The sequence below is a fragment of the Oryctolagus cuniculus genome, chromosome 14 (assembly GCF_051225735.1).
Source record: "Oryctolagus cuniculus isolate XC-2025 breed Fujian yellow rabbit chromosome 14, ASM5122573v1, whole genome shotgun sequence".
Lineage (NCBI taxonomy): Eukaryota > Metazoa > Chordata > Mammalia > Lagomorpha > Leporidae > Oryctolagus > Oryctolagus cuniculus.
This window is the reverse complement of record NC_142880.1, coordinates 57011379-57028992: the sequence shown is the minus strand read 5'-3', so window position 1 is coordinate 57028992 and position 17614 is coordinate 57011379. Positions and strand designations below refer to the sequence as shown.

Below are 17614 nucleotides of genomic sequence, written 5' to 3'. Positions count from 1 at the left end.
TCCAGGAATTCTGGAGTTCAGAGTATGGTAGATATCTGGAGAGCCCCTTGAATAACCCAAGATGTCAGATATTATGTCACAGGTTTTTGCTGTTTGCAATATTCTTTTAATGCTATTCCATCAGCTCATGAGCAGTGGAAATGACCACTCCCTCCAGAGTAATGCAGCTGATCATTCCCTATTACTTCTGTGGTATCTCTTTGACACTATATATCATATTTTGTTCACACACTGGTTAATATATCATCTCCTTCCACTGGGTTGTAATGTGAATAAGTGATGTTTTTATAGCCCTGGGTCATTCACATTGCCTCACCATAAGTGTGTGTTCAGTAAATGTTTTTTAAAAGATTACATAGATGAATAAAGGCTTTTGTAAACCACACCTCATTGACCCAGAGATGTGTGCATAACATCTTAGCATTAATTTGGGAAGCTATCTTAGAGGACTATCCAAGAACTAAGCATAATCAATTACTCCAGGGCAGTGGAAATGCAACTCAGAAAGCAATTCTGAGGAAGTAATCAGAAGTTACTGAGAGCATTTGCACAATGCCAACTGCAAATTAATGAACCACCGTACCTTTTGGCATTGAGAATATCAAATTAGAAGTAACCATGTTTAGAAACATGGTTTAATAAGTGCAGATTCTGTAGCACATCTGTAAAGCTGACCAGTGGTAGTCATAAATACTAAGATTTCTATGAAAATATTTATCAGCACAGATATAATAAAATGCCCAGTGTGTTATGGGTTGGGGTTAGTGATAGATGATGATTCTGTGGTGGGAAAAGAGAACTGGAGGTATTTATGTGAGAAGAGCATCTTGATAGAGCCAAGACCTTTCTTAGAGCTGAGAGTTTTACCAGTTCCACAGGGCTGTGACACTAGAATTGATAGAAGAACTTGACTAAATGCATATTTTCCACTACAGCTCCAACTAGTTACACTTTATTTTGGAATCTGGATATATGACACAGTTGGGATTTTTTATGATATAGAAGACACGATTTTAATGTTTCTCTTTTCTATGCTAAGCCAATTATTTCTTTCACCATCTCACATGACAGTTAAGGGAACAACTCATTAGGGTAGTGGTTACTGGGAGAGGAGGCAGAAATAATCACGCTGTTCTTTGGAAGTAGAGTTGTAGTGTATAACAGTGGGCACAGAATCAGGGCTGCTGTGCACTAACTCTTAATGTGTGTTTTGGGTACATGGTGGTAGGGTTGGGGCTGACTGTGCAAGCCATTTGGACATTTGCCTCTGCCTTACAGTTTTGCTCTTTGTTCAGAAGCTGCCAGAGCCGCCAAATACTTTCCAAGTTTTCATCTAGGACTCTACTTCTTGTTTTCTTATGGTTTGTTTCTCCCTCTATTTTGATGCTTTACATAAAGCCTCTCTTTAGTTTCTGCAACTGAATCCTTTTCTGCTTAATATTGAAAAGGAATTTCAGGGTTCAACCCAATTCCTAACTCTCCACCGCATCCTTTATTCCTTCACAATTTTCTTACAACAAATTATGCAATGAACATACACAAAATGATGAAGGTTTTGTAGAGGGGAGAAATTACCCAAAGCAGACAGATGAAACCCAGACTACTTCCAGTTCTCTACATTTGTGCATTTTCTTTCATTTTAATTCTGGTACTTTCCCTATATGTCATTTCACTTTTGTACTCTGGCAAGCACACATTTCAGCTGCAGATATGTTTTCCTTTGACCTTAATAAGAATTAATCCCAAATTCCTGTGCAAATGAAAGCAGCATTTCCAAATATAGGGTTTGAATTCTGTTAGGAATACAAAAAGGTATAATGAAATAAACAAACAATAAAAACCAAAGGGAAAGAGGATGAAAAACCCTACAGGATGAATGAAGCAAAATTTTAAGTGTATAATAAAGTAATAATTTAGTGATACTGGTATAGTCATTGTAAGTTAGATACCATCTCATCTCATCACTCTGTAGTCTGCACAAGTTCAGTCTACTAAAATTGTGGTGAGTTGAATAAGAGTTCTGAAACCCATCTGTCATTAAACATTCTCAATGTATTATTAAAACAGCAAAATGACTTTTCCTCCAGGCAAACTGAATAAAACAAACCGTAACAACTTCATGCTGTGTCTACACAACACAGAGTGAAATGGAAATTTCTCACTTTCCACTTATTTTGATCAATGTGCATAACTAAATGAGAGGGATGGAACCACATTTTTTTTACTTTGTGGCACACAGGAGGCTGCAGAGTTGTAATATTGATCTGATCAGAACACTGAGTTAATTTTAGGGGGTTTAAATTCGATATAACTGTATATATCTCAGGGGGATTCCATCCTTTAAAAAAATCCTTTACCCTTTATATGGTATTCTTGTAAAATAACTTTACCCCATGAAATAATGTGATAATAGATATTATGATTGTATAAAATAAATGCAAAGGAATCGATTTTAAGAAAATATAAATAGATTAAAAAACTGGAGAATAATTAGCAAGAGTTCTTTGAGAGTGTGTTTTATACTCCATTATTTGTTTATTCACAACTCAAGTACCTCTGCAGACACTTAAAGAAACTATATGCCCTGCTATCAGGAAGCTGAACATTGATAGAGAGAGAGAGAGAGAGAGAGAGAGAGAGAGGGGTTGAGTCATAGGGCACTGTAGAATAAAATCAGGATGTATTATATATTGTAAGACCTCAGACTTGGGATCCAGTGGTGGCTTCTCATTGAAATTAATGATGGTAATTATTGTGTCTTGAATATTCATTTTGTACCAAGCACCAATTAAGCTCTTTGTATGCATTAAATATTTTATTCTCTAACAAGCTTTTGAGAGACATGCTATCAGTATTCTTGGTGTTGACCTCACAGGCATCATCCCAAAACCCCTTAGTAGAAAACATATTTGAATTTAGGTTGGTCTGATTTTACAGCTAAGAGCTCTTAACCTCTAGGCTCTGTTAAGCCAAATACTGAGGGTGCGCATGATTGCTCTTCCACTAGGAATTGTACTTCTTAAAATATACACCAGGGGGTGCTCATATTGGGCTGTAAAGAGGTAGAGACAAGAATACTCAGTGTATCAAAGTTTATTGAAAACCACAACAAAAAACTTGCAGTAAGTTAATTGTGCACTAATGAGGAAATATTTTTAAAAACCTTAAACATTTATAAGGAGGTTCTGTAATGTTGTAAAGAAGAAGCCAACCATCTAGATTCAAAACCCAGCTCAATTCTTTCTCTCTAGTGTGACCTCGGGCAAAGAGCAAAACTTCTGTGACTTTATTTTCTCATCTGTAAAATATAAATGATTATAAGAGTGTCTAACTCATTTGTAAGAATGAAATGAAATTATTCAAGTAAAATACCAGAATTTCTTTGCACACAATATGTGCTTAATAACTACAATCTTCATGTAATAGATAGTCTGCATAATTAAAAGGAATGGTAATACGTACCAACAACAGAAAACTCCCTGAGACATATTTCTAAGCATAAGCAGGCAAGTTTTATACAGTTTGTAAAACATTATTTTTAAAAATATATATTTTCATAGACATGTATATAGGCTTGTTTTACAAAGGATACCTGACACATCTATTTTGCTCTCTTTGAAATAGCTCTTCAGTGCATCAACAAAGCTATCATGTGTCTGTCTCAGTCTTTATTCTGTTTATGCATATCTGTCAGAGAAAAAAGTGATTTGGGTTGAAAAGGAGGGAGGAACATCTGTTAAAGCTACACTTTCCATTTGCTTTGACACAAACATGTACACATATGAATATGTGTGTGTCTGTAAAATTGGGGAAAGGCCAAGTTTTGTTGTTCCATTGAGAACAAAAATACATTCTGGAACGAATTCAAATGTGCTCCTGCAAAATATGGCTTTCATCCTATTTTCAAACAAATATTGATGTCTTTTGCTAGCAGGATCCTTTAAAAGGATAATAAAGTATAAATATTTTCCTTTCACTAAAATTGTATGCCTCTTTAGGAAATATTTAGATTTTCTTTATTTCCTAGGGGTTTTGTAGCGTTGTGATACCTACTATTTTTTTTAGTAGTGGGGCTGTTTATTTAAGTATTTTTATTTCTTAGGGTATAATTCAGGTCAGCATTTGCTCTTAGCTTTGCTGCACTTTCTGCATTATCCTTCTCAGGTATGAGAGCTGGGCCATGATCCTACAAGAGGGCATGGCCAGCCTAGTGCTTTCTAACTTCATAATCTTTCTCAAGCCATTACAATCATTTTTCTCATGCTACTGCTTGAGTCTCCATCAGAACTGTGGAAAGCATAAAAGCTTGTGGAAGGATTGGAAATGACCAAGTTCCTGGGTAGTCATGAGAATAGAAGATTCTTGATAAAAGAAAAGAAGCTCTAGCTTGATTTAAACTTGTAGAATTCAAGGATATGAGTATTTGTTTTGGTGCAAAATCTGTAACTTTGTTGATAGGGAATATTCTATTTTCTTTTATATTCAACCTATTTTCTAGATTTTTATAATTATTCATCCTGGCAGCAAATGTGTGCATGCATGTATGTACATATATATGCACAAATGGATTATGTATATATATATATATCATCTATTCATCTATCTATATCATTACCATGTATCATCTATCTATAATCTATCCATACTATCATCTCTATCTCCTTATCCATCTAATCTTATCTATTTATCTATCAAAAGTGTCATGCCCTGAATTTTTTAAGGCTAACAGTGCATTGTTTTTCATGTCAAATAGTTGACTTTTTTTTTAAAGAAGAGGAAATATTGCTTTTAATATGTACTTTCCAACCAGCATGCAGCACTTCTAGAGAGTAAAACAGTTAGAATATTGCATTTATTATGTGAGATGTTTTTAACAATTAGAGGTCATAGGTAGCAAAAGCAAGGGATATCCATCTTAAATATTTTAAAGAAACTTAATAAAATAATATATACACAGATTTTGCAGTTTATAAAATTCTTTCACATTCATTTTGTATTTTTATCTTTATACAAAAGCTATATAAGTCAGATGCTTTTTATTTTATTAGAGACAAATGATTATCATTTCAAGTGTATACTTTTAAAATTATATGTCATTTTATCCCAATATTCTAATGTTTCTAATCAATGGAGAATGTTTTTAAATTAAGTAATTGCCTTCTATACAGAGATAAGTTACTTGCAGCAGAAGCCTTTAAGGTTTTTAAAAAAATCTATAAGAGCAGTGATTGTAGAGCAGGAAGGCTTATTTTAATATTTTTCCATAACTGTCTAAGACTTTTGCAGATTAATATAACAACACTATCTTCCATTTAAAGGTAATTTTTTTAGTCATGATATTTCAGTTATCTTTTTGGAATCTATTTTGAAGTAACCCTTACTTTTGTAATTCTAATGAGTCTAATGTACAGATCTGTTTTCTTAGAAAACTTAGAAATTACTGAATAATGCTGATAGAATGCAAGAGGAAGTTACTCAGATTTCAATTACTCAGAATAACAAAATGGTAACATTTTTATTTATGTATTTCCAGATTTGAATATATAGTTTAAAAGCACAGGGGATACATTAGTTCAAATAATAATTTTAGGAGTACTTTCCAGGTCATCACATATATTTTAAAATACAACTTTAAAATTGTGTGGTGTTTCTCCTGTTTCTGCATTGAAGTTATTTTATTAACCACTGTTCTTCTTCTTGTAAATTTCCCACAGATTTTGCTTTAAGAATCAGTATGATAATAAATGTGCGTATATTTTAGTCTTTTCCTACTCATCCTATGGGTTTTTCTGCAAATCTGTGTTTTTCTGTAAATCCGTGGAAGTGTAGATTCTACAGATCCAGATTGTCACCAGTGGATTTTTGGTACCCACACCCCCTCCCCACACCCACAGAGGTGTGGTCATATTTTCGAAATCTTTGACAGGGCAGGTGTTGCAGCACAGGGGGTTAAGCCACTGCTTGTAATACCACATTACATATAGGAGTGTTGGTTCTTATCCTGGCTGCTTCACTTCCTTTTTCTTCTTTTATTTAATAAATATAAATTTCCAAAGTACAGCTTTTGGATTATAGTAGCTCCCCACCCCCCATATCTTCCCTCCCACCCGTAACCCTCCCATCTCCAGCTCCTTCTCCCATCCCATGCACGTCAAAATTCATTTTCAATTATCTTTATATATAGAAGATCAATTTAGTATATATTAAAGTTTTCAACAGTTTTCACCCACACAGAAACACAAAGTATAAAGTACTGTTTGAATAATAGTTATAGCATTAATTCACATTGTACAACACATTAAGGACAGAGATCCTACATGGGGAGTGAGTGCACAGTGACTCCTGTTGTTGACTTAACAAATTGACATTCTCGTTTATGGCATCAGTAGTCACCCTAGGCTCTTGTCATGAGTTGCCAAGGCTATGGAAGCCTTGTGAGTTTGCCAACTCTGATCTTATTTAGACAAGGTCAAAGTCAAAGTGGAAGTTCTCTCCTCCCTTCAGAGAAAAGTACCTCCTTCTTTGATGGCCCATTCTTTCCACTGGGATCTCACAGAGATCTTGCATTTAGGTTTTTTGTTTTTGTTTTTGCTTTGCCAGAGTGTCTTGGCTTTCCATGCCTAAAATACTCTCATGGGCTCTTCAGCCAGATCAGAATGCCTTAAGGGCTGATTCTGAGGCCAGAGTGCTGTTCAGGACATCTGCCATTCTATGAGTCTGCTGTGTATCTCGCTTCCCATGTTGGATGGTTCTCTCCTTTACTTTCAATTCAGCTTCCTGCTTCTGCACCCTGAGAAGCGGCAAGATGATGATTCAAATGCTTGGGCCCCTGTCACCCACATGTGATACCCAGATGGAATTTCTAATTCCTGGCTTTAGCTGGTTCAACTCTGGCTGTTATAGGTATTTAGGGAATGAGCCAGTGGATGAAAATTTCTCTCTCTCTCTCTCTCTCTCTCTCTCTCTCTCTCACTTTTGTTCTGCCTTTCAAGTTGATGAAATGAATTAAAGATTTAAAAATGAAACTCTTGAGATATTTAAATCAGTAAGTATTACATTGTGACTTGAGTTATTTGATTTCTACTGAGATTGATGGTACTAATTTCTAACTTATTCCTATCTCAAGTATTATTTTTCCCTTGTAAATAATCTCCAAAGGACTTATTGACATGTTATATATTTTACTTATTTGTTTATTTTCAGTCTTTCCCCATGAGAACATGACCTCTCTCTTTCTGGTGTGATATTGTTCTGTCAACAGTGGAATAGTGAATAGTGCCTGATACATAGTAGACTTTTTTTTTTTTACTTTTTATTTTAGACCTAAACTGGGTTTTCTTTTCATTGATAATGAACTATCTATGTTGGGTAGGAGAATAAATTTGTATATTTCTTTCCTTTTTCTTCTTCTTCTTCTTTTTTTTTTTTTTTGCTGTGTGAATTAACTACTCATGTTCTTTATGCATTTTCTTTTGGGATATTTATTTGAAATATATTTATGAGATCCTAACTTGTAAGAAGCCATTATATATTAAGGTTATCTGTTCTGTGTATTATCAATATTTTGATTAGTGTGAATTTTATCAAAGAGTTTATATATTTAAAAAATCAAGTTTCAAAAAGTTTTATGTTTTTAACATATTGTTATTTTAATGGAATTTTATTTTTTAGTGCTTAGAATTGCCTTTCCTATTCCAACATGAGAATAAATTCTGTCCTCTTCTAGTTGTCTGTTCTATCTAGTGATTTTGTTTGTATACAGATTTTGAAGTGTGTACTGGTAAGAAGAAAGGAAAGAATGAATTTCACAGAACCAGTAACAATTTGGATTAAGGCATTGGTAAAATGAATGAGGATTAAGAGAATACAATAAATGTGATAACCAGGATTGTAGTTTTGGGTGGATAAATAAGTAGTAGAGATACAGAGGACTTGCCATCTGGGAAAGAAAAGATGAGCTCAACCTTGTTGAGACAAAGCAGTTTTTAAGCTGGAATGATAACATTGCATAACTCATCTTCTCAGTGCAGTGGGAGGTAGAAGAACATTCTGAAAGCAACGACTGGCGTTGCACTGGGTTTGCTGGTTGAGAGGTACAGAGGCAAATACTTCCACACATTATAGACTCTACATCAGTGATGGAAATACAACAGCAGAAAAAAAGAAGAAAATTAGTAATCTTGAATATTATTTGATGTTGTTTTTATAGGCCCAATGAGAATTTTATGAAAGTTATGAATCCTCTCCTCAAATAGATATATGCTCATACAAGCATACAAGTTTGTTTGCAAATAATTTCCTACACAGGATGAAAGTCCATCACTCTAGAAAATATGGAAGACTTCCTCCTTAAATTTGTTCCCATCCTGTGAAAGTCTTCTATCTAAATGCAAAAATAGCACCTACAGAAACAAAATAATGTTCTTGCAATTTTTAATATAAGGTGAGTATAAATGTGAGGACATAGGGATATTACTTTGTTCTCCCCACCCCCACTATTCAGATTGCTGGGCTAAGGGGTACCCAGTTTATTTCTGAGAGTGTCCATGAGGATATTTCCAAAAGAGATTAGCATTTGAATCAGTGAACTGAATAAAACCATTACCTTCCTCAATGTGAATGTAAAATTACCTTCTGTAATGTGGCATCTTGTCAATCAATCAAGGACCTGAGTAAAAAAAATAAAAATAAAAAGGACAAAGGAAGGGGCATCTTTCGATGGACTGCTGTAGCTGGGATGTCATCCTTCCCCTTGCCTCAACAAGGCCTGACCTCATCAGTCCTCCACCTCCTGTTCTCCTGGACTACATCTTGCAGATGGTAGATTGTAGAACTCTCAGACTCAAAATTGTCATAGTCATTGCCTAATAATAAGTCATATGTGAGAAAATTAACATAGGAAAATAAATCAATAGTTTTTTATTTATTTGAAGAAGCCTTCCTAATACTGGGGAGGGATTCTTCTGTCTTCCTTCATATCTCTACTTGCAATTGATGCAAGTGTGGTCCTTGATTGAAAATTTAGTTCACCCTCAGAGGATAAGCATGAACTAGAGTAGGACTCTATGAAGATGAAAGTTGGAGTAGTTTTCTCAGGGTGACTTCTAATAAGCACATTAAGCCTGAGGTCTAAAAATGGCTGTTTACTTTCACACATCATCCCAGTAGAGGGTCCAGTCGCAAGAGCCCAAGTAGGCACACAGCAACCAAAACTGGAATATATTTCACCTACACACTCACTGTAAATCTAGAAAAGATTGTGCTGCAAATTGGTAAATAACCTAACCGGTAATGGCAATTTCATCTGTGATAAATTCCTTCTTTTCATAAAGAATTCAAAGGGAATTAACTCATCATACAATTTGCTGAAAATCTTTGTCTTGTTATAGGCTCTGTCTATCCAACTGTAAAAAGAACAGACTGCATTATTTTCTGCTATACTTACAGCAATATTAATGCTTGTGTGGATTTCTTCATGGTCAATTTGATCATTTCTTTGGAGATGGGCCATTCATAAAAAATAATAACAGGAAAATGAAATCAATTGCACTGTATTGACAAGGCTTATTTTCTTCTCTGAAATTATTTGAAAGAACAGACATGAATTTCACCCAAGAGAAAAAAATTGACTTTGGTCACAAAAGTCCTTATGTCCTCAAAAACATATGTATCATTTAGGTACATAATTTATATAAAATGAGATTCTGGTATTACCTATGTTGCAGAAACCCAGGTAAAAATAAAAACGTTGAAGTGGTAAAAGTAACAAGAAAAAAGCAAGGGTACAAAATGATAACCTCAACTGAGTTGTGACTGGAAGAGTTTTAGGTATTTAGGCATTCCTTTGTCTAGATATTTAGTGATAAATCAAGTGAACCTGCACTTCAGTAGAAATTAAAACAGCCTGATGAAAGTCCATTGGAAGTGGAGAAGCAGATAAAATCACCCATCTCAAGCCTCCATACACAGATGAATATGATGTACCAGAAAAAATGCTGGCACAGAACAATGAAAAGGAGATTGAAGCTTGCTATGCATATATAAAAATGATATCTACACTGATGTAATACCATATGGAGAGTGATTAATTTTTACCAAAATAATTTAGTGCTTTAATTATACTTAATTTAAAACTGAAAACATGCTGTTTTAAAAAAATAAAAACTTGTAGCCTGCCTAATCCCTTACACCAGTTCACCTGGCATTGTAATGAAGAGATAATAATTTAATCATAAGTAATTTATATAATCTTTGGAATTCTTGAGGACTTCAAAGAGCTAGTAAAAATAAAATGATTTAAAAAGAGAATGTAGACATTTCAGTGGTGATACAAACATAGCAAATTTTAAATAAATCTATTAATTTAAAGGATCTAGACTATAAATGTTGCTATATTCTTTTCTTGAAGTTTTCATGAAGCTAAACACTTTAACTCTGTAACTTAATTAACAACGAAAGCACTGTTTTCCAGTGTTTGAGTGCAAAAAAAACTTGTCCCTAAAGTATTCTGTGGAAATCAAGCCCAATATTAGAAACTCCTCTGACAGGCTTCTTTGGCTTTAAGATTCCCCAATAAGCTTAGCCAGCTTTCTTTGTACTGCATGCTGTCTCCCACTCTTGTAGCCAACCTTTCTTTCTTCCCTCACCCCTGGAAAGGGGCAGCTCTCCATTAATATCTTCTGGTGTTCCTGGCCTTCTCTAGCTCATTCTCCAATTTCCACCATAGGTGTGTTCCCTAAAAAAATTTTATGCTTTTTTTTTGTTAAGATTTTAATTTATTTGAGAGGTAGAGTTACACACACACACACACACACACAGAGAGAGAGAGAGAGAGAGAGAGAGAGAGACAAAGAGAGAGAGAGAGAGGGAGAGAGATCTTCCATCTGAGGTTCACTCCCCAGATGGCTGCAGCAACAGGAGCTGAGCCAATCAGGAGCCAGGAGCTTCTTCCGCGTCTCCCACGTGGGTGCAGGGGTCTAAGCACTTAGGTCATTCTCCACTGCTTTCCCAGGCCAATAGCAGAGAGCTGGATCCGAAGAGGATCAGCTGGGACAGGAACCTGCACCCATATGGGATGCCAGTGTCACAGGCAGAGGCTTAGCCTACTAAGCCACAGTGCCAGTCCCTTCTTTAATTCTGTCTCAGTTGCACACTCTTATTTGGAGTACTAAACTAACACCACTAATATCAACAGTTATGGGGAAAAAAAGCCAAGCAATGAAATGGGTATTTGGGGATTAAGAGGACTTCTTCCTATTTGGTAGCTACTCCAAGAGAATCCAAGGGGCCAGGAAGTATGATTAAGTAACAAGCAAACTCCAGTGTGTCTATAGGCACTGTTAATTCAAACCTTACAAATACCAAACTCTTTATATCCTACCATAGCATTCCTCTTCACTTGTACATTTTCCTGGTCACCACTCTAGAAATTCTAATCAATTAAGTTGTACAGATGAACTGCAGAGGATTAATGAGACTGCAGGCTGTTAACAAGCTTTGGTATCTTACAGAGTCCCTTATCTCTTGTGGTGGAAACAGCCAGAGCTGTGCAGTAGGCTAAAGATCTGTTAGTTAAGAGTTGCGGAGCTCCAAAGAGAGTGGAAATGTTTCCCAATGCCATGATGGTTTGCTATGCAATGGCAAGGGTGCTGGTTGGGACAGCCTGGCACCTTGACACATGGATTGGGGCATTTTGATGAAGATTTTCCACCTGCATTTGCCCATAAACCTGGACTTCAGAGATAGATTATTTTTCCCTTAATGGAGCTATCCCATTCTCTGTGCTGGAAGAGCCCACAGGGGCTACTCCTACGCAAAGAAGCAGATGATCTTCAGTCTCCACTTCTGTCTACAGGCTGATAATTAGTGCCAAGTTCCAGAATAACCATACTGGACTTCATAGAGGAGCAAAGAGGTCATATACACTAAAGGAGTTAACATGATTAGCTCATGGGGCTGTGTTGTGGTGCAGTGGGTTAAGCCACTGCCTACGACATTGGTGTTCCTTATCAGAGTCCCAGCTACTCTGCTTCCTATCCAGATCCCTTCTTCTTCTTCTTCTTTTTTTTTTTTTTTGATTTACAATAATCAGTTTTATTGAGTAGCAGAGGCTCTAAGGTGACATGTAAGACAGAACTAGGGAGCAAAAATTAAAGTTCATGAGCAGAGAATGGGTTTTATTATTGAAGAAAAAGAAAATATATTTAGTTAGAGACATTATGATATATATGACATATATTTTTTGTTTCACCCACAGTTCCTGGCTCATAACTCCATTCCCAAGACAGGACACAGAAAGAGAGGAGATCCCAGGATGATGTTCATCCCATATCGTGCAGTCCCATTGCCTTGAGGAAGGAATTCTTTTTTATTTTATTTTATTTTCTTCAACTTTTATTTAATAAATATAAATTTCCAAAGTACACCTTTTGGATTATAGCTGCTTTTCCTCCATAACCTCCCTCCCACCTGCAACCATCCCATCTCCCACTCCCTCTCCCATCCCATTCTTCATCAAGATTCATTTTCCATTATCTTTATATACAGAAGATCAACTTAGTATATACTAAGTAAAGATTTCAACAACTGCACCCACAAAGACACACAAAGTTTAGAGTACTGTTTGAGTAGTAGTTTTACTGTTAATTTGCATAGTACAGCACATTAAGGACAGAAGTCTTACATAGGGAGCAGGTTCACAGTGACTCCCATTGTTTATTTGTTAAAGTGATCAGTTTAAGTTCATAATTGATCAAACAGATAGGATTAAGTGGCAAAGGGATTACATAAATAAGACCAGTGTCTGCAAATAATAATGGATAGAATTAAAATGGAGAGAATGATCCTACATGGGAAGCAGGATACACAGCAGACTCATAGAATGGCACATGCCCTAAACAGCACTCTGGCCTTGGAATCAGCCATTAAGGCATTCAGATCTGGCTAAAAACCCCATGAGAGTTTCACAGGCATGGAAAGCCAAAACACTGGCAAAAAAAATGACCTAAATGAAAGTACTCTGTGAGTGAGATCCCAGCAGAAAGAACAGGCCATCAAAGAAGGAGTTACCTTTCTCTGAAGGGAAGAGAGAACTTCCACTTTGATTATGGCCTTGTCTAAATTAGGTCGAAGTTTGTGAACACAAGAGGTTTCTATAGCCTTGTCAGCTCATGACAAGAGCCTAGGGTGATTACTGATGTCATAAATAAAAGTGTCAATTGTTAAATCCAGATCCCTTCTAATGGGCATGGGAAAGCAGAGAAATATGGCCTAAGTACTTGGGAACCGGCCACCTACATGGGTATTCAGATAGAATTCCTGGATCCTGGCTTCACCCTGACCTAGCCCCAGCCATTGTGGCCATTTGGGGAATGAACTAGCAGATGGAAGATACCCTTACTCTCTCTGTCTCTCCCTTCTCTGTATCCATCTGCCTTTTATTTTATTTATTTGAAATCTTTATTTTATTTGTTTGAAAGGGAGCATGATGCAGAGAGAGACGGAGAGGGACATCTTTCATCTACTGGTTCACTCCCAAAATGGCTGCAATGGCTGGAGCTAGGCTGATCTGAAGCCAGGAGCCAGAAGCTTCATCTGGGTCTCCAACATGGGATTACTTTGGCCTTCTTATACTTCTTTCTCAGGCACATCAGTAGGCAGCTGGATTGGAATTGGGGCATCTGGGACTCGAACTGATGCCCATATGGGATGCCAGTGCTACATGTGGTGGCCTTACTGGCTATGCCGCAGTGCCAGCCTCATGAAATAAATCTTAAAAAAATAGCTTGTATGCACTAACTTGGGCCAGGGGAATACTCCTCAGATGAGATTTTGAAGGTGTTTGATCATAGAGGCCAGTCTGTAAGACTAAGCAAGCCAGTTTCTTCACTTTTAATTAATTAGCTTTCTTGGGACAAGGTACATCCTAGCAAGAACCTTAGGAGACAGGGCAATTTCATCACTGGAATTGTTCTTAGAACCTGAAAAAAGTAATGACCAACTCTAAGAGAAGCATAATGTCTGAGTTGCCTTGTCAAATGCTAAAGGGAGAAATAAAGAGGGTGGGAAAAAGAAACACGCTGTAGGGTATTATCATGTGAAGTCAGAAGAACGAGTAGAGAACTATTTTTTCCACGGGAGGATCCAGAGGTCACGTTATTCTCCAAGTTCATTGTCAATGTGTTGGTAAAAGAGGCACCAGCATCACTAAGAAATTTCATTGTGACATGTGTACTTTAAAGGGTGGAAGATAAACCCTAGGAAAACAAATACCATGAACTCCAAAATCTGGTAGATTTCATGATGTTGGATGTAAACGTGGAAGAAAAATTGCAGCATAGAACTTATGAGAAATTCTAATGCAAGATTCAATACCCAGACCCGGGGTTCAGGTAAGGTGAAACAAGACCAGACAGTCGTGAGACTCACTGGTTATGGTACGTACTGCACCACATAGAATCAGCCAGCCTCACAGAGCTCTGGATTACTTTATGAAATCCTGCTCAAGTTGGCAACACCTTGGAATGTAGTGTGTGCATAAGTCAGAGAGTGATGCTGTATCCCCAGTGGGAAGAATATATGGATCTAGCAACTACAGGTTAGAAGCAGGGGCATCTTCATTTAAACACTGGTCACCATAACCTTCTCGGGGATTTTATTCTACCATACTTTGCAACTCTGGGGTTTGTAGAGTTTGAGGTTCTGATAAGAAAAAGAAATATCTTCTTGCCAGGGAACATAGAAGAGATTATAGTTGCTTCCTGGATATTTTGGACCCCTTATACCAGGGACCTCCAGGGCAGAAGAGAAGTCATTATATTGATAGAGGCAGTTAAGATAAGACAGAAGGAGGACATGTGACTGCTTTTATGCAACAGAAGTGGGGAATAATCTGTGTTGAGTTCAGTTGATTCATGTGCATACCTCTTATGTCCATTTGTCCCATTGTGACTGTGAATGGAAATGTGTAGCAACTCCTGCCTGAGAAAGGTAGAGGATGAAGAATACAGACTTCCCAAAGCTCCCTTGGGAAAAAAGGACACCAACAACCTGTGCAGGAAGTCACTGCGCATAAAGGGAATTCCAAATGCATATTTGAGGTGGGTTAGTTAAATATCAGTTCTGGTCCTAAGATCAATTGTATCAAAATTACCACTTCTGAATTTCTTATAAGGAAGATAGGATCATGGGAACCATGGCGAAGCAGCTCTCCCATCTTGTGAGGAGAAACAGACCTATGTGTGTAAGAGGTGGACTGTGGGAGCTATCCAGTTATGTCTTGGAATTCCAACTGGGTGGAGTGGAACTGAGCAATGACTGCATCCCAATTGTTGTGCCAAGGCTGAGTATCCCAGCTTCTTCTCCCAACTAATGCTGAGTGCAGCAGCAGGGTAAGCCATTTCCAGAATACGAGGACATTCTGTGATGGTCCACTGGCTGAAGTTCTTCACATTGGCTGTTGATACTGCCAGACTTTCTTAGAGACTCTTCCATTCAACTTCCCCATACTCTGTCCTTCACAAGGGTGAGATAAGCAACTTGGTCTGAGTGCTCTCCAAGAGTGTTCTATTCTTTCCCAACTATTCTCATTTTTTCTAAGGGAGGACTTAAAAAGTTCATGGAAAATGTACCTTATCTTTTAATTCCAATTGTCTGATCTTTTTTATGTATGTTCATAAATCTCTTACCCATCTACCCTGATAAAGATCTACTTCTCTGAGAATAACCCATCCATGTTGACTTAAAATACAAGTCAGTCCATGGAGTTTAAGTAAACTTATACTAAAGTTAGGAGACTGTAATACTAATGAGTCCACGAGTGTTTCTTCTTGTATATACCAATAGACTTTCCTTCAATTACTAATCTACCCAGCAACCTTTCAATTCTTTCTTATTTAAGGCAGGAAGGATTAGCCAAGAGAGAAAATGTCCATTTCTCTACATTAATAGAAAAGCAGTTTAAAACACAAGTCCCTGTGACAGCAGAATATTTTTGTCAGGATTTATATTAGAAAGTGAAGTAGAGATGTGTATGAGGCAAAAAGTGATGAAAGTCAAGATTCTACTTACTTCAGCATCCTGGTATGTTCACTTTGTTTTGTCTTTTAGTTATTTCATATACTGATAATTAATGAAGCTCTCAATATTGTTTGCATAAAGAGAACATAAATGAAAAGATTATTGAGTATTCCACTTATAAGTCTGTTGATCAGAAGCATATATTTCTTTAATGCTAATGAATCTCTTAAGTAAATAAATACTTGTTTGATGTATTTATAAATCATGTTTACATTACTAATATCACTATCAGTGTAAACATTTTACAACACCTGTTATAGAAGGTTTCAGGTAGTTGATGCCTCGAGAAATAATTGTGATCTGAAATGAAAATATCTTTTAAAAGTGGATTTGATTAGGTGAGTGTCACAGAAGTAAAATTGTCTCACCAGTTGAGTGTAGGAAAGCAATAGACCAAAATGTCAACAGGTAGATCCTTCTTGACCCATTAGAGGGGAAAAGCACATCACTGTGTAAGTGGCTTTGCCTCTGGTGATTACAAGTGACAGCCAAATGGCCTAAATGAATACCATGTTGTTATCACAGTGAAGCTGATAATTCTGGGAAACACAAACTCAGTAGCTGTGTCTCAGGGTATGACTGAGTCTGATGTCTCTACTATGTTCAGTATGATCACAGTTTCCAGTGAAGTATAAGGCAAGTTTCTGGCCTTTGTATACCTTTGACACACTGCAAAAGGAAATGTTCTCCAATTTTATCCCATTTGTCACTTTTTAAACATGTGTACCTTCCAGTGGAGTCTAAAGGAAGTTAGTTACAGGGAATTTCTGTTAAATATGGGAATAAAGAATAAAAGGGAAATGATGGCATAGGCTGAAATTAAGAGGACTAGAATCCTTTTACACAAGTGTTCTGAAGAACCCGAACAGTTTTCTGACATTTTAGATAGGAAAAAATAATTTTTTATACTGAAGTAATGTAGGGTTGTTCAAACCTTCATATCAGCTGATAAAGAAAAATATTGCTTTCATAGGTTCACATAAGAAGTTCAAGTATTTCATCTCAGCTTCGATTTTAAGCCATTTTCTTGCAAACTGGCAAATTTCTCCCTACAGCAAACTGATGAAAATTCATGGATGTTTTCATTCCTCCAGTTTTAGGGCAGAATAGTAAAACTTTTGCCTTAGATCAAACTTTTGAATATTTGAGGGGAGGGGAAAGAAACACATCACTTCTCAAATGTGAATACCCAAAGTGAAATGTGGCTGTTTCTTACATTTTTAGATGCCTGGAAGTTTTCCACAAACTTCTATAACAGTCACTCTGCAGGCTTCTGCTATAAATGTTTCAGGAACTATCTAGGGAAATATTCTATTGAGAGGGAAGGCAGGATTATCTAGCAGATAGAGCGTGGAATTTGGACTTAGACAACCATCTGAGACCTGCACCTGCCTCTTTCATTGCCTTATGGTGCAGCACTGTATAAATGATTCAGACTCACTTTGCTTCTATTTTTCCCTGTGGCAATAGAGGGAAATGGGTTAAGCATTAGCTTCTTCTCAACTCTCAGAGAATACTAGAAAGGTAAGTATGACAT

The 17614-nt window shown here is 36.7% G+C and overlaps 1 long non-coding RNA gene across 9 annotated transcripts in view; it reads left to right on the top strand.

Annotated features, from left to right (window-relative positions):
• LOC149122331 (uncharacterized) overlaps nucleotides 1-12401 on the top strand; it is a 375722-nt gene extending 363321 nt beyond the window's left edge. For 5 of the 9 annotated variants that reach the window (XR_016220690.1, XR_016220691.1, XR_016220689.1 and 2 more), the window contains one exon: nucleotides 12257-12390. This is a non-coding gene — a long non-coding RNA (uncharacterized LOC149122331). Of the gene's footprint in view, nucleotides 1-12256 lie in introns of all 9 variants that reach the window. The other 4 variants (XR_016220693.1, XR_016220694.1, XR_016220692.1 and 1 more) reach the window with 2 other exon arrangements.
• The last annotated feature ends 5213 nt before the right edge of the window (nucleotides 12402-17614 follow it).